Source organism: Panthera leo, chromosome C1, assembly GCF_018350215.1.
Source record: "Panthera leo isolate Ple1 chromosome C1, P.leo_Ple1_pat1.1, whole genome shotgun sequence".
Classification (NCBI taxonomy): domain Eukaryota; kingdom Metazoa; phylum Chordata; class Mammalia; order Carnivora; family Felidae; genus Panthera; species Panthera leo.
This window is the reverse complement of record NC_056686.1, coordinates 12806881-12824696: the sequence shown is the minus strand read 5'-3', so window position 1 is coordinate 12824696 and position 17816 is coordinate 12806881.

The window sequence follows — 17816 nt, the reverse complement described above, 5'->3', positions numbered from 1 at the left end:
ATATACACGAATATCTCTCCAGGTTTTGCTTGTCGGGAATACAGGCCCCTTACTCCTGGCAACAGCGACCTGACTTCCCTAGGGGGGTACTTAACCCCCCCTGCCCTTCTCGGTGTGGGTGGCTGGACTGGGGCTGTCTCCCTTTTTACTCCAGGGATGGACATGTGATCCAGGACTGTCCAAACAGAGCATCTCTCTCTCTCCTGACCATAATGATTGATTCAGGGATGTGTATGTGACTCAAGCTGGGGCCAGTGGGAGCCGGCGAGAATCAATACTGGACGTTAGTAGGGATTGGTGAAAAAGAGGAATACTCTTCCCCCCTAAGAGGATAGGACGGAAGCCTGGAGCCAGCTACTGGCAGCCCTTTTGGCACGGTGAGGGAAGTGCCTGAGAGCACAGTCAACACAAAGGAAAGCAGGGCCAGGCGATGACAAGAGAAAGATCAACATTTTTATAGTGGGACTTATTATATTTTGTATAAATAAAAATATTTATATTTTTGATACTATCCTGATCATATTTTTAGAGCCACCTGGATCCAACCAGACCTGAAGCTTTCCTCCAAACATTGATGTTCTGTGGCCTAAAACATCATTTATTCTGGCTGCTGTTTGAGTCCATTTGAATTCATTTTTTTCTGTCACTTGCTCCCAAAAGAGTTCTCCCTGATGCGGGGGTGGGGGGTGCTCTGTTAAGTATAATACGGCTGTTCCCTCTCTGGCCAAGCTCAGATGACCTGATGGGAGGGGAACCATTTCAAAAGGAGCAAGAGGGGATCAGTTAGCATCTCACGGAGCTCCCCCAAAGAGATTAGTGTCAAACTCTTGGATATACCCCTGCTCCTGAAGAAATGCTGGGCGGGGGGCATGCAGGGAGTAGAATACTTTAATCATGCTGGCACGATTCTAGAAGCAAGGAGCAGACCAAAATGCACCCACAAGGTGCGTTATCACCCTTGTTCACGGTTATTAAGGGGGTGTTTTTTTAAATTCTTTTTCATGTTTATTTAGATTTGAGAGAGAGACAGAGACAGAGTGTGCGTGGGGGAGGGGCAGAGAGAGAAGGAGACACAGAATCGGAAGCGGGCTCCCGGCTCCGAGCTGTCAGCACAGAGCCCGACGCGGGGCTCGAACTCATGAACTGTGAGATCGTGACCTGACCTGAAGCTGGACGTTTAACCGACTGAGCCACCCAGGCACTCCTGGGGTGGGGAGGGTGATTTTTTGCACCCTGCCCCACCTCTGGCCACCCCACTGGGCACCGTGAGTCACGTTGCTGAAGCCGCCTGGGAGGGGATGTTGCTGTTTCATTGACCATCAACATCAGCATCATCATTATTACATGAAAAAAACCCACCTTCGGAGATTATTGAAATCTCCAGCAAGGACAAGCAGACCCATAGACCTGGCCCCTGATGGCTCCCTCGTGTAAGCCCCTGACAGGGCACTTGAGTTGAATAATAATGCTAATTTGTGTCTAACGAGCTCCTCTCTTCAGCTAGCAGGTCAGGAAGGGGTTGGTGCAGGAGGGCTTCTGGAGATGTGGAGACCTGCAAGCCTGGGTCCCGGGGCAGGCGGAGAGGGTGGCCCAGCCCCTGCCCGCAGGCACTTTGGGATGCCCTGTCTCGGCTGGGTGAGGTGGTGAGACAACCAGGGATCCTCAGCAGACCGCATCTTGCCCCCACCTCCAGGAGCTAACTGTGCGGACTCTGTTCTTTCGGCGGAGGGGGCTAGCCTGCAGGGCATGGGGGGCGGACCCCAGGCTCCACAACCGTCGTGTGAGCTCCTGGGCACCCCTGGGCAGCCGTGTCAGCCTCTGGGGCGTGGGCAGACCCAAGGGGAGCCCTCAGGTGATTCGAGGGCGCAAGGTCTCGGGAGAGAAGGGAGGGTGAGGCAGCGGGAGGTCTGTCTCGTTGACCTGTGGACGGCCCGTGAGCTGGGGGGATCTCCAGGAGAATTTCAGGCCAAGACAGGATGGCCTGGGACGCCGGTGGGTGGCGGTGGAGGTGAGAAGGGTGAGTGGGAAGCAGGTGACAGCCTTCCCCCCGGGGCGCTCTGCTCTCAAGGGTCGTATACACCAGGGCTCCATCAAAGATGTCGTTCAAAGGAAAGAGTCCATGGCTAAGAACAAGATTTGCAAAGCACCAGTATGGCCCATGCTCCCCCATGGCAGACGTTTAACTGAGATCCAGAGAAAAGAGCAACCCTTTCTGAGCTGGTGTTACGTTGAGTCCAACAGGACAAAGGAGCAGACATCCAAGCTTGAATCCTCGCCAGGGCTGAGGCCAGAGAAAGGTCTTGGGGGAATGTGGTCTCCCAGGAGACCTCCAGGGAGCCAGCGGTGGCTGGGACCAGGAGAGCTGAGCCCTGAGGACCCCCAGTGGTCTCGCTGGAGGCAGGAAGAACAGGGTTCATTTCCATGGGTTCTGGCCAGTGCAAGTCCCAGCAAGAGTCTCCCATTGGCAGAACCCCACATCCCCGGGGTTGCAGGGAGTGGGTAGGCTCTAGGGATTGTTTGGGAATCTCAGCCAGAAAACTCTGGTAGAAACAGACACCCTGGCAGGGAGAGAGGGGTGTCCTGGGGCAATGAGTGGGGTCTGCGATGTTACGGATGTGCCTACGGACCGCCAGAGTCAAGCTCTCCCAATCTTTCCATCTCTCCCTGGCAGGTGCAATGCATCCCGGCTCTGTGCTCCCTGCGTGGCTGTGGTCCACCCTTCAGACAGCTGTCTGCACATCTGGGACAGCTGCGGTGGGCCGAGCAGGCACGTCCCATGTGCCAGGCACTAGACAGGGCCATTTCATCCTCTCCGGAAGCCTGGATGCGGAAGAAGCACAGTTAGGGTTCAGAGAGGAAGGATGACACTTCCCGCGTCCGTCCGTAGGGAGCTGGCGGCAGCTGCTTCTGGTTCCTGTCTGAGGGTTCACACCCTTCCCTGCTACGCCCCCTCGGCACTGCCCAGGAGGATGTCGGAGATGACAGTCTCCCAGAGGTGCACATCTGAGTCCGGGACAGCACCTTGGAAGGTTTTTTAGCTGCCGTGTGTCCCGGGCTTCCCAGACTGGCCTTTCCCAAAGATGAGTTCACTGGACATTTGTGGGGCCCCACAAGAGTGGGGTTGGGGGCCGCTACTCTTAAGTCTGGAAAACCTTGAATTTATCCAAGGTAAACAAATTTCTTTCTTTCTTTCTTTCTTTCTTTCTTTCTTTCTTTCTTTCTTTTTCTTTCTTCTTTTTTCTTTCAGGACATCTCAGATCCTTCACGATGATAACGTATCCTGTAAATCTCTGAGAAATGGATCGGGTTTGCAGAATCTCCCTTTCTCGCTGGATCATTTTTCTCTGTGAGGCTGGACTCGGCTGTGCCGCAGCGACAAAAATCCCTCCAGCGCTCCTGGCTCGTGACCACAGAGGGATGGATGTCTCACCCATACTGTGTGTCCCCTGCAGGTTGACCGGGGCGTTGGCTCACGGAAATCACTCACAACCCCTTCTCCACAGGTCGTTCCCAGAGGAGGCTGAGAACTCTGGAGGGTCTTCTCCAGCGGTTAAATGTTCCAGTGTGGGAGTGACACGTGTCCCTTTCACTTGCGGCTCATTGGCCGGGATGAGTCACATGGCTCAGCCAAGGACAAGGGGGCGGGCAGGTGCATTGCTACCACGTGCCCAGGAAGCACAGGGCTAGAAAGCACAGGGGAGCACCACACCCAGGGGCTGTCTGGTCTGCAGACCATGTGCCAACACTCTGTGGGCCCCATGGCTCTGCAGCACCCAGTTTGGGAAGGCACACCCGGGTTACCCGGTGCCCAGGCTGCACCAGAGGCAGCCCTCCACTTGGATTTCTGGAGTTTTCCTCTCTCCTTCCACTGACGCCCGGAGAATAATAGTTGCCTGTGTCCTCCCTTCCTCCATTCTCTCCTCAGTGGCCCTCGTCCTTGTCACTTCCCGTTAGACACAGGCTAAGCCCTCTTTCGTGGGCCCCCTTCTGAGCAGGAGATCTTGCCGCAGGCCTCCCGTGATTGCCTGCCGGCCAAGAAACCTGTAATTACCAGGAAGGCACCGCGGGATCCGAACCCCTCCTTCACAGCAAGCAGTCCCCCACGTCCGCCCGAGTCAGAGTGGGGTTGCAGAGGGACACAGAGGCAGCAGCCGGTGACCATGGAGCAGGAAGTCCAGTTCAGCACAGTCGGACGGAGGAGGCTGCGCCCCACGGGGCCCACGGAGACCGGGCTGATGGAGGGCATTGGTGTCCAGGGGTCAGGATCATGGGCACTGGATCGAAGTAGGGTGCGGCCTGGGGCAGAATGTGGAACCTCTCTGATCCCCAGTTTCCTATGTGCAAATGGAGACATTAACAGGGTTAAATCAGGAAGCGCTGGATAAATGAGACCTGACTGGGTCATACTGAATTTTGGTGGGGTTGAGTCGTTCCCACTGTCATCGGTAAGATGCGAGGAATAGAGGACAAGGTATAGGTGGGATCCAGGAGTCCTGCGCTCCAGCCCCAGCTCTGTTCCTAACTTACCATTGGCCGTTCACCTCTCTTGGCCTTGGCTTGGCCCTGTGGGAACTGGGGAAACTCCCTGTATGTTTAACGGGGTCTACAGTGCCTCTGCCAGCCCCAGAGCTGCACCTACACCTCACTTCCTGCTCCCCTCCCCATTCCAGCTACGCTGGATGGCTCTCTACCAATAGCACGTATTTTGTATCAGTCAGCTACGACCACACTAATGCTGCGTAACAAACCACCCCAAAGCTCAGTGGCATACAATCGTAAGCATTTATTCTCAAGTCCGTGGGTCTGCAGGGTGGCTGGGCTGGGCTCAGCTGAGTCGCTCTGCTTCAGGCTGTGGGCTAATTTCTGCTTCACAAGTTTTCCTTCTGGAGTTCGGGGAGGTTCTTCTCATAGTGGATCACCAGAACATGATAAACCAAGCCAAGCCAGGCCTCCACTCATATCATATGTGACCCAAGCAAGCAATCACGTGGCCAAGTCCGACATCAGTGGGGCAAGAAAGTGCATATTACCTACATGGAAGGAAAAAGGAAGTGGATATTGGTTGACCAATCATCCAAACTATTACAGACGTGCCATGCCTTCCCTCCATCCCTGGTCTCAGGACCTTTGCTCAAGCTGTTCATCTCAAATGCACCATTCAGATCTCGGCTTGGAAGTCACCTTCATGAGAGGAGCTGTCTCTGACCCCACAGCGTGGATTCACCCCAGCATGATTGCCCACAGCACCCTGGGGGCCTTGTCTCTCAACCCTCACGATGGGTCCTAGATATCAGCTACGGACACATGGCATGTATTCCCAGCCCTTCTCTGTACCCCCTGCATCTTCTGGTCTGGAAGGCTAAGATCCTCATCTCCCAGGTTCCTTCGTGGCTTGGATTCAGATACAAACGAAGTTTCGGAAGGCAGACAGGAGGTGAGTGGCCTCTCTCTGTAGCTTCTGACCCTCTCTGCTGGTGAGGAGAGCTGTGACTCTCCTGCACGAAATTCCCAGGTTGATTTGCCAGCCTCCTGGGGTTCATGGAAGCGTGTGGTCGTGACACTCCCTGAGCTGACTCCCTAATCATTGGACCGCAGCATGGACTTGTCCTTTACCACCTCCTGGTGTGCAGGGGAGTCGTCGGTGGTGCTGGTGGCTCCAAACCCAGATGGCGGGGCCTCCAGTGTGGTCTCAGGGGTCCCAGCCCCGTTCATGGTCCAGGCCTGCATTGTTCTGAGAGTCAACCCCAGAGGCCCAGCCAAGGGCCTGCTTCTTCAGATCTTCCAGTGGTTTTAGAAACACATAATCCCCTGTATTAAGCCCCTGCCTTCTTGAAATACATTACTGCACCCTGACAATGTTTTCATTGCTTGGTCAAGTGCAGTTTTCCCAACAAGACCACAAAACTGCATGCCGGCAAAGCCCGATAAGCTGTGCTTGCAATGACAGCATCTATCACAGTGACTGGCACACAGTAGGGGCACCGTAAATACTGCCTAAAACTACTGGATGCACGAATCCATGCAGTGCCTACTGCAAATTCTTACCATGATAATCAAATGCTATATGGACATTAAAATGGTAACCCAAGGAGGGGTCCCACGTTGCCCCAGGGTCTACCCTCGTCCAAATGCCCGAAAGAAAGACATCACAAACGTTGCCTCCGACGTTACAGCGCATCAGGATATGATCAGGCTGTGCCTCTTTCAGCAGGTAGGAAAATAGACTCTGTGCACTTGGTTGGAAAGCAAGAGGGTGTAATGAGCAGGGAATGGGTGGTAACATCAGGAGGGCATAGGTTCTAATCCTTGCTCTGCCACTTACAAGCTGCTTGGCTTTGAGCAAGTGAATTAACTTCTCTGAGACTCAGTTTTCTCGTCTGTGAGATGGGAGGAGATAACATGCATCTTGCAGGGAAGTGAGTACTTTGTATATAACCTGTGCCAAATAATTGGTTGTTTTTCTTCATAGCCTAAAGCCTGACATGGGGCAATTGTTCACTTGGGGGTTCCCATTTCAACTCATCAGAGGCCTTGGGGTCCCGCCTGGGCTAGGGCACCCCATTGCTCCCACTTACGAGCCTTTCGGGCCACCGGCAGCCGACCATCCTTCGACGGGGAATGTTTCAGTGGGCCCTTTGGACGTCTGCACTGTAGCAGATAAAGGGTGCTGTGCGCCTTCCTGGTGGTGGCAGTGTTACCGTTGAAACATATGGGATCTCGTGACAGGGACAAGATGTGTTACCAAGTGAGGATTCCTCACCACCCTCTCCTCCCGGTGAAAATGCTGTCTCCCTGCCGGCTCAGCTCCCAGTCTCCCCGCCCCCTCCGGTGATGGCCCGTCATGTGCAGTTGGCCCCGTGCAGCAGATTGGACTGAGCCGGAAGAAGAAAGTGGGAGGACGTAGCCAGACTGCCTCTCTCCACTGCTCTACACAATAAAGAGTTGGGGAGGGGGCGTGGGGAGAAGGAGGAAAAGTCTCAGTGCCGGGGTTTGGAGAGAGAGAGGAGGGATAGATCCAAATTATGGAGAACAGACCCCCTCCACCCCCCCCACCCCCACCATTCTAGGTCAGAATGCTTCCAACGCAAGCCTGTACGGAAGGGGAAATCTCTAGCTTCCGAGATTTCGTGGGTTTCACAACACATAGATCACACAGGACAAGGGGCACGTTGACTCACTGTGACCCAGGAGGCCAAGGGGAAGGACAGAGAGACCCGGGTATTTTGATGAAGTGAGGGGCACAGGAAACATTTAGAATGAGGCCTCCCAGGAGGGCGGGCAGGGGGAGAACGGGTACCCTTGGGTGATGGACGGAAGCTTCGTAGATGCCTCGAATCTGCCTCTCCACTCAGGGCATCCCCGGCAGAACCTTCCGTGGCAGAAGCGGTCAAGTCTCTGATTTACCTCTAGGCCCTCCTGGTTGCCCTTCCTGACCTGTGGGATCTGCCTGCTCCTGGCCCTGGACTTGGCAGAGGAGAGAGCACGCAGGGCTGGGAAGACAGAACAGGGACGGAGTCTGGTTCCAGACTCAGTTCCACACTTCCAGCTGCAAGGGTTGGGCAGACGCTCTTACCTTCCCGAAGCTCAGTGCCTTCAGCTGTGAAATGGGCGTAGCGATACCTACATCACAGGGTTGCTCCGGGTGGAAACAGTAGGGTATTGAAAAGGGCTTGGATGGAGGGCTGGAATGGGGGAAGCACTCAATCCATGACGGTTACCATTTCAGAGCCAGCTACCCATCCTGTCCCGTCCTGTGCCCCCTGGGGCCATGCCCACGTGATAACCCTGGGGCCCTGCAGATGTCCTCATGCCCCGCCTCTCGCCGGACCCCCAAGCCCTTCTCCCGACATTCACTGTTTTCCATGACACCCTTGGTTTGAGGAGCTAATTTTAATGAAGAAGATTGATTAATACTAAATTATCACCTTTCTTTTGTGTCCCTTTTGTCATTTAGAAATGGAAACAAAAGACACTCTTGAGCTCAAGTCAAACATTTACCAAATTAATTCTCCGCAAGAAAATGTTTGGGATTTCAAGGGTTGGTGGTTTGTGGGTTTTTTTTGGTTTTGTTTTTCCCCTCTCCTTAACTATACTACATCATAAAGTAATTGCCTGATTAAGGGAAGCGCAGTTTGGAGAGTGACACATTTTTTAAAATTAGAACATGCCTGCTAACGGACACAGTTATGCAACTGGTTTTCTCTTTCCCAAACAACTTGGTTCTCAAGGAGGATGACAGCAGAGACAAGGGCAAGCAAGAAAGTCGAGATGCAGCAAGCAGGCGAGGGCCGATGGGTCGAGCGGGTCTTTGGTGACCCAGTTCTGCCCCCCTCCCCTCCCTTGACACCCTGCAGGGGTCTGCCTCCCACCCCACCTTCATTCATGCAGACCTGCTCTCCGAAAGGCCTATATTGGGAATTCCTGAGAAGATATCAATTCAAACAATGCTGACCCAGCCACGGGTCAACCAGGCACAGGGGCGCCGGGCTCAAAGACCTAGCCATCCAGGCCAGCACAGGAGACACTGCCATAAACACACAACGGCCACTGTGGACGGATACGTGGTGTTGGGAGGGTCAGGGGGAAAGTGAGCCTTACCTCCCGCCACTGTCCCCACGAGGACGCTCCAGCCACCCTGGCCTTCTCTGCAGCCCCGCCTCTCCACGCTCAGTTCCCAAACTCTGTTCCCTCCTGTTAGAATTCTCTTCCCCCCTAGACGTTTGCACAGCTGACCCCACTGCACCAAACGTCCCCTCCTCCCAGAGGCTTCTCTGCCCGCCCGGGAGGATGTGGCAACCCTCCCCCAGGCCAGCTACTCTCTCTCACTTCCCTTCTACGGTGTCCACAGCGCTGGCCGCACCTGACGCTCCTTTTCTGTATGTCTGTTTCCAGGTTACATGTCTATAGTCTCAAGCACTGGGCTTCTCTATGTCCTTCCCTTCTGTCTCTCCACTGCCTGGACTTGGACCCGGCAGGATATTCGTATCCAACAAATATTTGCTGGTGAATGAATGCATGCATGAATGAATGCATGGATGAATGAATGAACGCACCTACTTACCTACTGCCCTCAAAAGGGGAGTCCTTATTTCTCAGGGATCATACCTTTAAGTTGTTTCTGGCACACACTTCCTGGGGGGGTGGGGGGGTGGGGAGAGGCAGATGAGGAAAAGAGGGTCACATTGGGCATTAGGAGTTACCCGTTCTAGTTCTGCTCCCGGCCGTAGAGAAGTGACCTCCCCTCTCTTTGGGCCTCACTTTCCCATCTGAAATAGAAGGGTTTGGGCTGGATGATCCAGGAGATTCTCCTAACTGTACACGTAGGAGTCCATAAATAAAGCCGGAGAAGCCAGTCACAGAAGACCACGTGTTGTATGATTCCCTTTGGACGAAATGTCTAGATCAGGCGACTGTACAGAGACACAAAACAGATTAATGGTTGTCGGGGCTGGGGAGGTGGAGGGGAGGGGAGGTGATGGTTAAATGGGGTGGAAACTCTTTTTGGAAAGATGAAACGTCTTAAATTTTGTCATGGTAATAGTTTCTCAACTCTGAATATACTAAAACCCAAGGAGTTGTTAAAAAAACAAAAAGGAAAGTAAGTCTGACTTAAAGTATTCCCCCACAGAACCAGGAACGGGTGATTAGAGTGATGGTCCTGGAAACTGTACCCCGTAGGTACCTGCTTCATACACATGAGCCACTGGGGCCTTTGGAGGCAAGAGGGGGTCAGGGTCAAGGGTGGGCTTCCTGGGCTCTCTGCTCCCAGAGCGCTGGGCGGAGGACTATGTTTCCCAGACTAACGTTTTCCTGACTCCTGACTTCGTTGACAGAAGTCGCCAGCCCCCCCGGAGCTTCCTTTTCGAGACTCCTTGGAAATTCCCCGTGGCGGGGGATCTGTGTCCCGTCTCGGTCGGGCACCAGCCCACCTTCTCACCAGGTGCTGACCATCCACGGGACACCCTCCGTCCTGAGCCTTGATCCATCCCCGGTCCTCCCTCCAGTCACACAGGGGAAAAGTTTGCCCCGTGAGCAGGGGGCAGAACCAGGATTGGAACGCAGCAGCCTGGGCCCCAAGTCTGTCCTCTTAACCCTCACACCTGCTGCTCGTCAGGGGGCAAGTGACAGCCAATGAGCTGGAGGGGCTTCCTGCCTCACCTCGGGTTGGAGGGCAAGTGATGGGGGGGCGGGGCAGTGATGCTTGGGGCCTGCCACCGAGCTGCTCTGTGGTCCGGGCCACGTAGTGCCCACGGTCACCGCCACGGGGAAGGCTGGCCCCTACCTGGGCGGGGGCTGAGCCAGGAGCTGAGCAACCACATCATCCCAGGGGAGGGTCCCGGCCATCCCGGCAGGGAAACAGAGGCTGGCAGCCTATGAGCGCTCCCTCTTGGGATCGGACCCAGGCCTGTCCTGCTCCAAAAGCCACCTTCCTCCCTCCGGCTCTTTGAGCATCGCCCGCTTGCTCACTGAGCTGTGGGCACTCAGCAAATCCCTTCTCTCTGCAACCTTGTTGTCTCAGCTACAGCACGGATATGCTGAGACCCTCCCCCCTTCCGGCAGGGTTGTTCTGAAGAATAAATGGGATACGTACTATGTGATACGTGATGTCGTATGATGTCATACGTGGTGTGCAATATAGCATAACATCATATAAATTCTATACCATGTAACAAAGTTTAATATAATTAGATCGATGTAGTATCGTGAGTATAAATATACAGTCGACAATAATATATACAACTCCTTCCGCTAGAACATAGCAGAAAGAGATAGCATATGCGACCCCCTTCTAGAATGTAAGCTTCCCAAACCGGCCGTGGTCTCCAGCACTAAAAAGCGAACCTAGCAAATAGTAGGCACTCAAAGCAGACTTATTGAATGAATAGGAGGATAAGCCTATGGAGAGGAGTGGGCACCCAGTAATTTCTAAGTCAGGGCAACTATTACCATTGTTAAAAGCAAACCTGGGGGCACCTGGCTGGCTCAGTGAGTGGAGCATACGACTCTTGATCTCGGGGTTGTGGGTTCAAGCCCCACGTTGGGTGTCGAGACTACTTTAAGAAAAAAAAAAAAAGTAAACCCGCCCCCACCAATAATCGCCAAGATCAACCCCCTGGTCCACGCGGGAAGGGCTGGGCGCTGGTAACACAGTTGTTGACGTTGGCAGAGTTCTGCCCCAGAGGTAACCGTTCGCCCTGGTGACGGACGTCTGTCAGCTCCTTCCTCCGCATTCCCCACGCCCGTGCTCCTGCTCTCCGGGGATGTCCGCACCCTAGGTCTGTACACTGTGGGGGCAGGAGATCTGTAGTCATCGGGTTGACATGAAATGGAGCAAGATGGCCCACAGCCCTGCCTCCATCCCCGTCAGACCTGGATTAACCATTTGGCTCAGTACCGGAGGGCCTCCCGCCTGCAGACCTGACCCCCCCAACCGCACAGGTCCTAAAGGTCCTTGGAGACACACAGGTGAGCGCAGCCTGCCTTCTGCCCCACCTGGGCAGGGGGAGGATTCAGACGACTAATGATCTGAACTCCTGGAAGCCCAAGCAGATGCTGCCGGTCCCTGGAGTCCCACGAAGCTGTCCATCCGGAGCTGAGGAAGTCACTGCGTCCTGGGAGTTTGGGGACCAGCTGGCTCCCGAGTAGACAGAGCGTGCAAACTTCAGGGACAAGAACACTGGCAGGAAGGGACGAGAGGGTGGGGGGAGTTGGGGGAGAGAGGGAGCGGGGGAGGAGGAGGATGTGAGCAGGAGCGGGGCTTGGCTGGCAGGAAAACTCGATTTTGTGCAAATCTGGGTCTGAAATGAAATGAGCCTTTGGGGATGGAATTTAATATTGTCTCAGAGCCTTTGTCTTCATTTAGGGCAATGGGATTGCGTTTCTCACGGCTTCTCGCTTTGTCCGGTTACATTTATTTCGGATTTATTCACTTATGAGTCTGGCAACAAGAAGTTGAAATGAGTAAATGTACTTTTTTTTCTTGAGCTACATTAATTTCACTGTGAGATTTATTCTGCCCACTGCTCTTTCCACCGTTAACTGGCGAGCTGCTGAGGCCCACCTGGGGGTGGCGTCCGGAGAGGTGAGGCCGGTGAGGCAGGGCTGCTGTCCCCAGCAAGCCCAGAGCCTGGGAATTTTCAGCGGGGGCCGCAACCCTGAGACACTGTTTTCCCCGTGGGGCTGTGGTGGGGTGAAAGGGGGAAGCGTCTATGTGACAGGTATCATCCTCCAATGCCGGTCACCAGGCCGGGTACGTGTTGGGCGTGCTGGGTTGATATGTGTCCCCCAAGAAGGTATGTTGAAGTCCTAAGCCCCCAGTCCCTGTTAAGATGATCTTCACTGGAAACAGGGTCTTTGCAAATGTCATCAGGTTAACGTTGTTAGGGTAGTTGGTGTCCTTATAAGAAGAGGGAAACTGGACACGGGACGCAGGAAAAACGCCATGTGGCAAAAGAGCAGAGACATTCAGCACCACGGACAGTCGGCCACCGCGAAGCTTGGAAGATCCGGGAAAGGATTCTACCTGGAGCCTCGGAGAGGACACCACGGCCCTGGACACTGATTTTGGACTTTTAGCCTCTAGAACTGAGAGGGAATGAGATGCCTAGGTGTCGGGGGAGTGTTTGTGAACGTATAGACCAGAGTGTACGAGCGGGGAAATGAGCCATTGGGAGGCTGGATTCCTGGGCAAATGAGGGAGGAAGGGGCCTCGGTGAGCGAGGCGGGGAGCAGCTGGGGGGCAGTGAGGGGGTGGGCGAGTAGGGCTTAGGTGGGTGGAGCGGGTGGTCTTTTCCCTGAGGTTGGAGCCTTGTCCACACTGGCCAACGTAACCCGACGTTGCCCCAGAAGTTGGGGGACCGGGGGCTGGAACGGGGTGCTGCCGGGTGATGACCTTCCCCTTCGGTCAGGCTTCATGGGGGGAGGGGTGCTGGCCTCGCAGGGATCACTACTCCCACAGTTTCGGGAGCTTACAGCAGGAACCACCACCCTTTTCCAAGCAAGAAAAAGCAGGAATAAACGCCAACACGGTCTGGTGCCGTCTTCCGTCATCCCCCACGGAGGCTGGGCCCCTGGGCCCCTCCTGCTCGGGTGACCTTGCCCAGACGCAGCCCAGCCCAGCGGGTGCTTCCAACCAGGCACACGCCGGCTTCAGCCAAACTTTCGGCCCAATGGGGGGGGGCAGTTTGCCACTGAGTTGACCGGTAACTTAACTGACTTGATCAAATCGACAAGTGACTTCTGGGTTATGTGGCTGCAAATCCTCCTTCCGAAGACAGGACGTGGCATTCTGCTTACAGTAACGCACCAGGTCTTTATATGGGACCCCAACGCGGACCCTGAGCTCTTGATCTCCTGCCCCTCCCCCCACCAGAGCACACCGGCTGCCCACGAGCTGTGCGTGTGGGGCGCTGGGGGGCCCCCCTGCCTTGTCCCACCTCCGCGTGCTGGCCCCGCCATCCGGAGCCTCTTCTTGTCTTCCATAGACTTGAATCCTGCACACCTACCCTGTGCATGAGTGTTCCTGTCCTCAGGGAGATAAGGATACAGCAACAATAATAGAGCGTTTGCAGAAAACGTACTCTAGGCCAGTCACTGCTCATCACTACGCTTAAATTATGACATGTAGTTCTCTACAAACCCATGGGGTAGATGCCCATTTTACAGACAAGGAAACTGAGGCACAGACGCTAAGGAGTGTGCCCCGTCTCACGGGGGTGGGGCCGGGATTTGAGCGCAGGATGATGCAGGCCTCGAGTTCCCTCAAGAGTTGCCATAAGCACCGCCCTCTCTGGGGGGGGGGGCCCCTTCATGGTCCACCCCTACACTCCAGGGGGAGGCCTACTCTGTCCCCTGGGCCCCTCCCCCCGGGCACCACGGGGGTTGCCCCTCACACCGTGGACATGAACTGCACATGTAACAATGGATTTTGCTCACTGGCCATGAGTTCCTCAGGGACAAGGCCTACGCCTGATTCATTGCTGGACCCCAACACGTGTGATGTGTTGTTGGGGCTCGCATTTCCTGCCAGAGGCGAATCCCCTCATGGCCCCTGGCCCCGGGCCGGCACACCACAGCCAGAGAGGGCCTGGAGTTGGCATCACCCACCGGAGCTGGGGTCACAGCTCCCCCCTCGTCAGAGCTCTCTGGATGGACTGTGGCAGAAAAGCCAGCCCACCCAGCCGAAGAAACCCGGGAGGTCGACAGGCTGGGACAGCAGAGGGGTCTGGCGCGGCTGAATTTGGGGCTCGGCACGGCCTCTCGGCTGTTTCCTACTCTTGCGTTTTCTACAGACAGCAGGTCCTTCTTGTGAAGGCTCAAGTTCACCTCCTCCTGGGTTCAAGTCCATAGAAAAGAATAGTTTCTGTCACAGTCCCAGGCCTGCCTCTCACTGGCCCAGTGGGGCCATGGGCCTGGAACAGAACTGACGTCAGCGAGCAGGGAGAGGAAGTGCGCTGGCTGGCTCACTGTCCACCCAAACACGGGCCTGAGGACTCCCTGGGAGGGAGCGGGCAGGCGGCTTGGCTGGCGGAGGCCCTGAGTCGTCATCTCAAACTGGGCTGTCCCTTTGTGCCCTCGGTCTTGTGATTCATCTCAGAGTGGAGCTCTGAGTGGAGATCAAAGGCCATGGCCGTCCAGGTGCAGGGGAGAGGCGGGCTGGGCTCTGGGTAAAATCACATTTGGATGTCGATCTGCCCTCACCTGTTTGCAGCCTGCAGGATAAGAGGAACTTGCACAGAGAAACCATCAGACCAGAGGGTGACACTCTCTTTCTGTCTTTGCCCAGTTGAGGGTTCCCGTCCGGGTGGGACAAGGGGACACAGGCCTGGACCAGCAGGGAGGTCAGCCCCCGTGTCTCACTTTCTCCTGCCACTTCTAGGAAGCCTTCCCTGAGAACTGTGTGCGAAAGCAGGACTAGCCATGTAACAGGCGTTTATATAAAGTTCAGGCCCCACAGAGCAGAGTCATGTAGTGACTAGGGGCACACACTTCAGAGCTGGGTTCAAACCCCAGCTCAGCCACATACTAGCTCATTTAACCTCTCTGGATCCGTTTCCTCCTCTGTAAAATCGGGACCAAATAGTGTCAGCCTCCCAGGGCTGTTGTGAAGATTCAATCAGCCAGAACACATAACACGCTTAGAACTATCAAGCACGCACTAAGAGCCATGCTAGCTAATGTTCCTATTACTGATACTCAGCATGCCCCAGGCACCGTGGTGGCCTGGGGACAGAGATCCTTTGCAAACAGTCGCAGGCTGCACTGACGAGATGTGACAGAGAGGTTATCAGGGGCTGCTCTGTGTTCACAGATATGCAGCGATCGGAACCGGGACATCCGACCTCACTCTGTTCACATGACAACGAGCTCACATTTTCTCGCATGAGCGAAGCATGAGCATCGCTTTAAAGGCCATCAAGGCGGGTGCCTGGGGGGCTCAGTCGGTTAAGTGACCGACTTCGGCTCGGGTCACGATCTCACGGCTCGTGGGTTCGAGCCCCACGTCGGGCTCTGTGCCAGCAGCTCAGAGCCTGGAACCTGCTTCCGATTCTATGTCTCCCCCTCTCTCTACCCCGCCCCTGCTCACACTCTGTGTCTCTCTGTCTCTCAATAATAAATAAACGTTAAAAAAATAAAAAAATAAAATAAAATAAAAGCTATCAAGGTCCTCAGCTATGTTAACAAACGTACAATGTTGAGACCAAGACTTTTTCTCTTCTGCGCGGTCATCAGACCCAACCCCGGGTGTTTTTCAAACTCGTTTTGAAAGGGAGGATGCTGGCAAACAAAAGTGTCTGAAATAAGGGAAAGTGGGCTGTAAAGGGCCACAGTCACGTGGCTGGAACTGGACATACCTCCTCAGGTGAACAGGGGACGTGGCCGTCATCCTCACGTCGTATCTGAAGGACTTCAGTTTTTCTTTTTTTTTTTTTAATTTTTTTAACGTTTTATTTATTTTTGAGACAGAGAGAGACAGAGCATGAACAGGGAAGGGTCAGCGAGAGGGAGACACAGAATCTGAAACAGGCTCCAGGCTCTGAGCGGTCAGCACAGAGCCCGACGCGGGGCTCGAACTCACGGGCCGCGAGATCATGACCTGAGCCGAAGTCGGCCGGTTAACCGACCGAGCCACCCAGGCGCCCCAGGACTTCAGTTTTTCTAGAAGGTGTGATGTCTGGTCTCTGAGTCCCCAGCACACATGGCTTAAGGTAAAGGAATAGTGTCGACTGGACAGTGGATTCGTTTGTCACACGTGGACTTTACAGCTGGATGGGGATGGAACCGACTACCTTTGGAGGTAGTAAAGGGCTTGGGCAAACAAGGGGTGCATTTGCATTGGCCAGGGGGGGCCATCTGACCAGAGTGCTTGGGAGCTCTGGGGTGTGAACGGGCTTCGTTCCATGTGCCAATCCAATCAACTGGCGGTGGGCGCTTGGCACACTGGATTAAAAGACCATTGGATCTGGGAGTGAAGTCTAGCTGAGCAGGAAGCAGCTCCACCATTGATTAGTGATGTCTGCAATGGCCACAGGAAGGGTAAATGGCGGCGAGCTCTTTGTAGATTTCTAATCCTGCCGTGGAAGTGGCTTTGAATGGAAGGTTGGGCTCGATCACCTACAGGGTCCTGGAAAGCCTATGGTTCTGTGATTGCATTTTATGGCGCCCTTTACAGAGCAAGTCAAGTCAGAATGAACGTTTTGGACAGATTAGACAGCAGATTAGACAGCTAGAGCTCAGAGAGGTTATTTTGGAGTCGTGATGCCAAGCCAGAGCCTGCTGCCTGACCAACCCCAGATCCTAGATGTGTCCCCGACTCTGGAATTTCTGGCAGCAAGTGGGAATGGAACCGGTTCCGGTCCCAGAAGTCCGAGCCCCAGGTTCATGGCCCCAGGCTTTGGACTCGGGCAGCCCTCGGCTTCCATCCTGGTTCTACCCGTCCTCAAGCAAGAAATGGGTGACGTTATGAACAAAATCGCGTCTGCCTTAAAAGTCCAGCAGGGCTTCAGGTCAGGATGGGGTAGCAGGGATCAGATGTAGCCTTCTGCCCAAACAGCAGCAAAAAACAGACTGAATGCACTAAACAATGGTTTTTAAGGCACTGGGCACCAGACAGTGAAGGACTCGGATCCCTGAGAAGTGAGAGGCACATGTGGCTGGCCCCACAGGTGCCCCAGCTCGGGGCCGATGAAGATTTTCCGGACTCCGGGCCAGACCAAGATGTCTCAGATACAACGTCAATAACACGGTCTGCTCTTTGAGAGGTACGTACAGTTAATGGGGATGAAAAGGCAAAACAAAGGCTGAGAGGAAAAAAAAATATCCATAGATCGTACATCTGCTAAAAGACATATCTGGAATATGTAAAGGATTCTCAAAACGCAGTGGGAAGAAAATAAACAGCCCAATTAAAAAGGGGCAAAGGATGTGAGCAGACGTCTCGCCCAAGAAGACGTAGGGACGGCAAATAGGCACACAGGGAGATGCTCAACGTTACCAGACACGGGGCATGCCAATTAAAGGCTCAGAGATGCCAACCGACTTGTTAGCTTGGCCGAGAACGAGACTGGCCATACCGAGCTCCGTGAGGACGTGGGGCAACAGGAAATCGCACGCACAGCCGGTGGGAACGTGACGTTGGTTCACACGCTTCAGAAGCGTTTGCTGGTTTCTGAAAGCAAGCGCACACCCACCATACGAACCAGCCCTTCCAAGAGCAAAGAAAGCACGCGTCCATACGAGGCCTCTTACGCACACGTGCGGAACACCTTTTGTTCACAACTGTCCGAAACCAGAAGAGCTCCGTCCACAGGTGAATG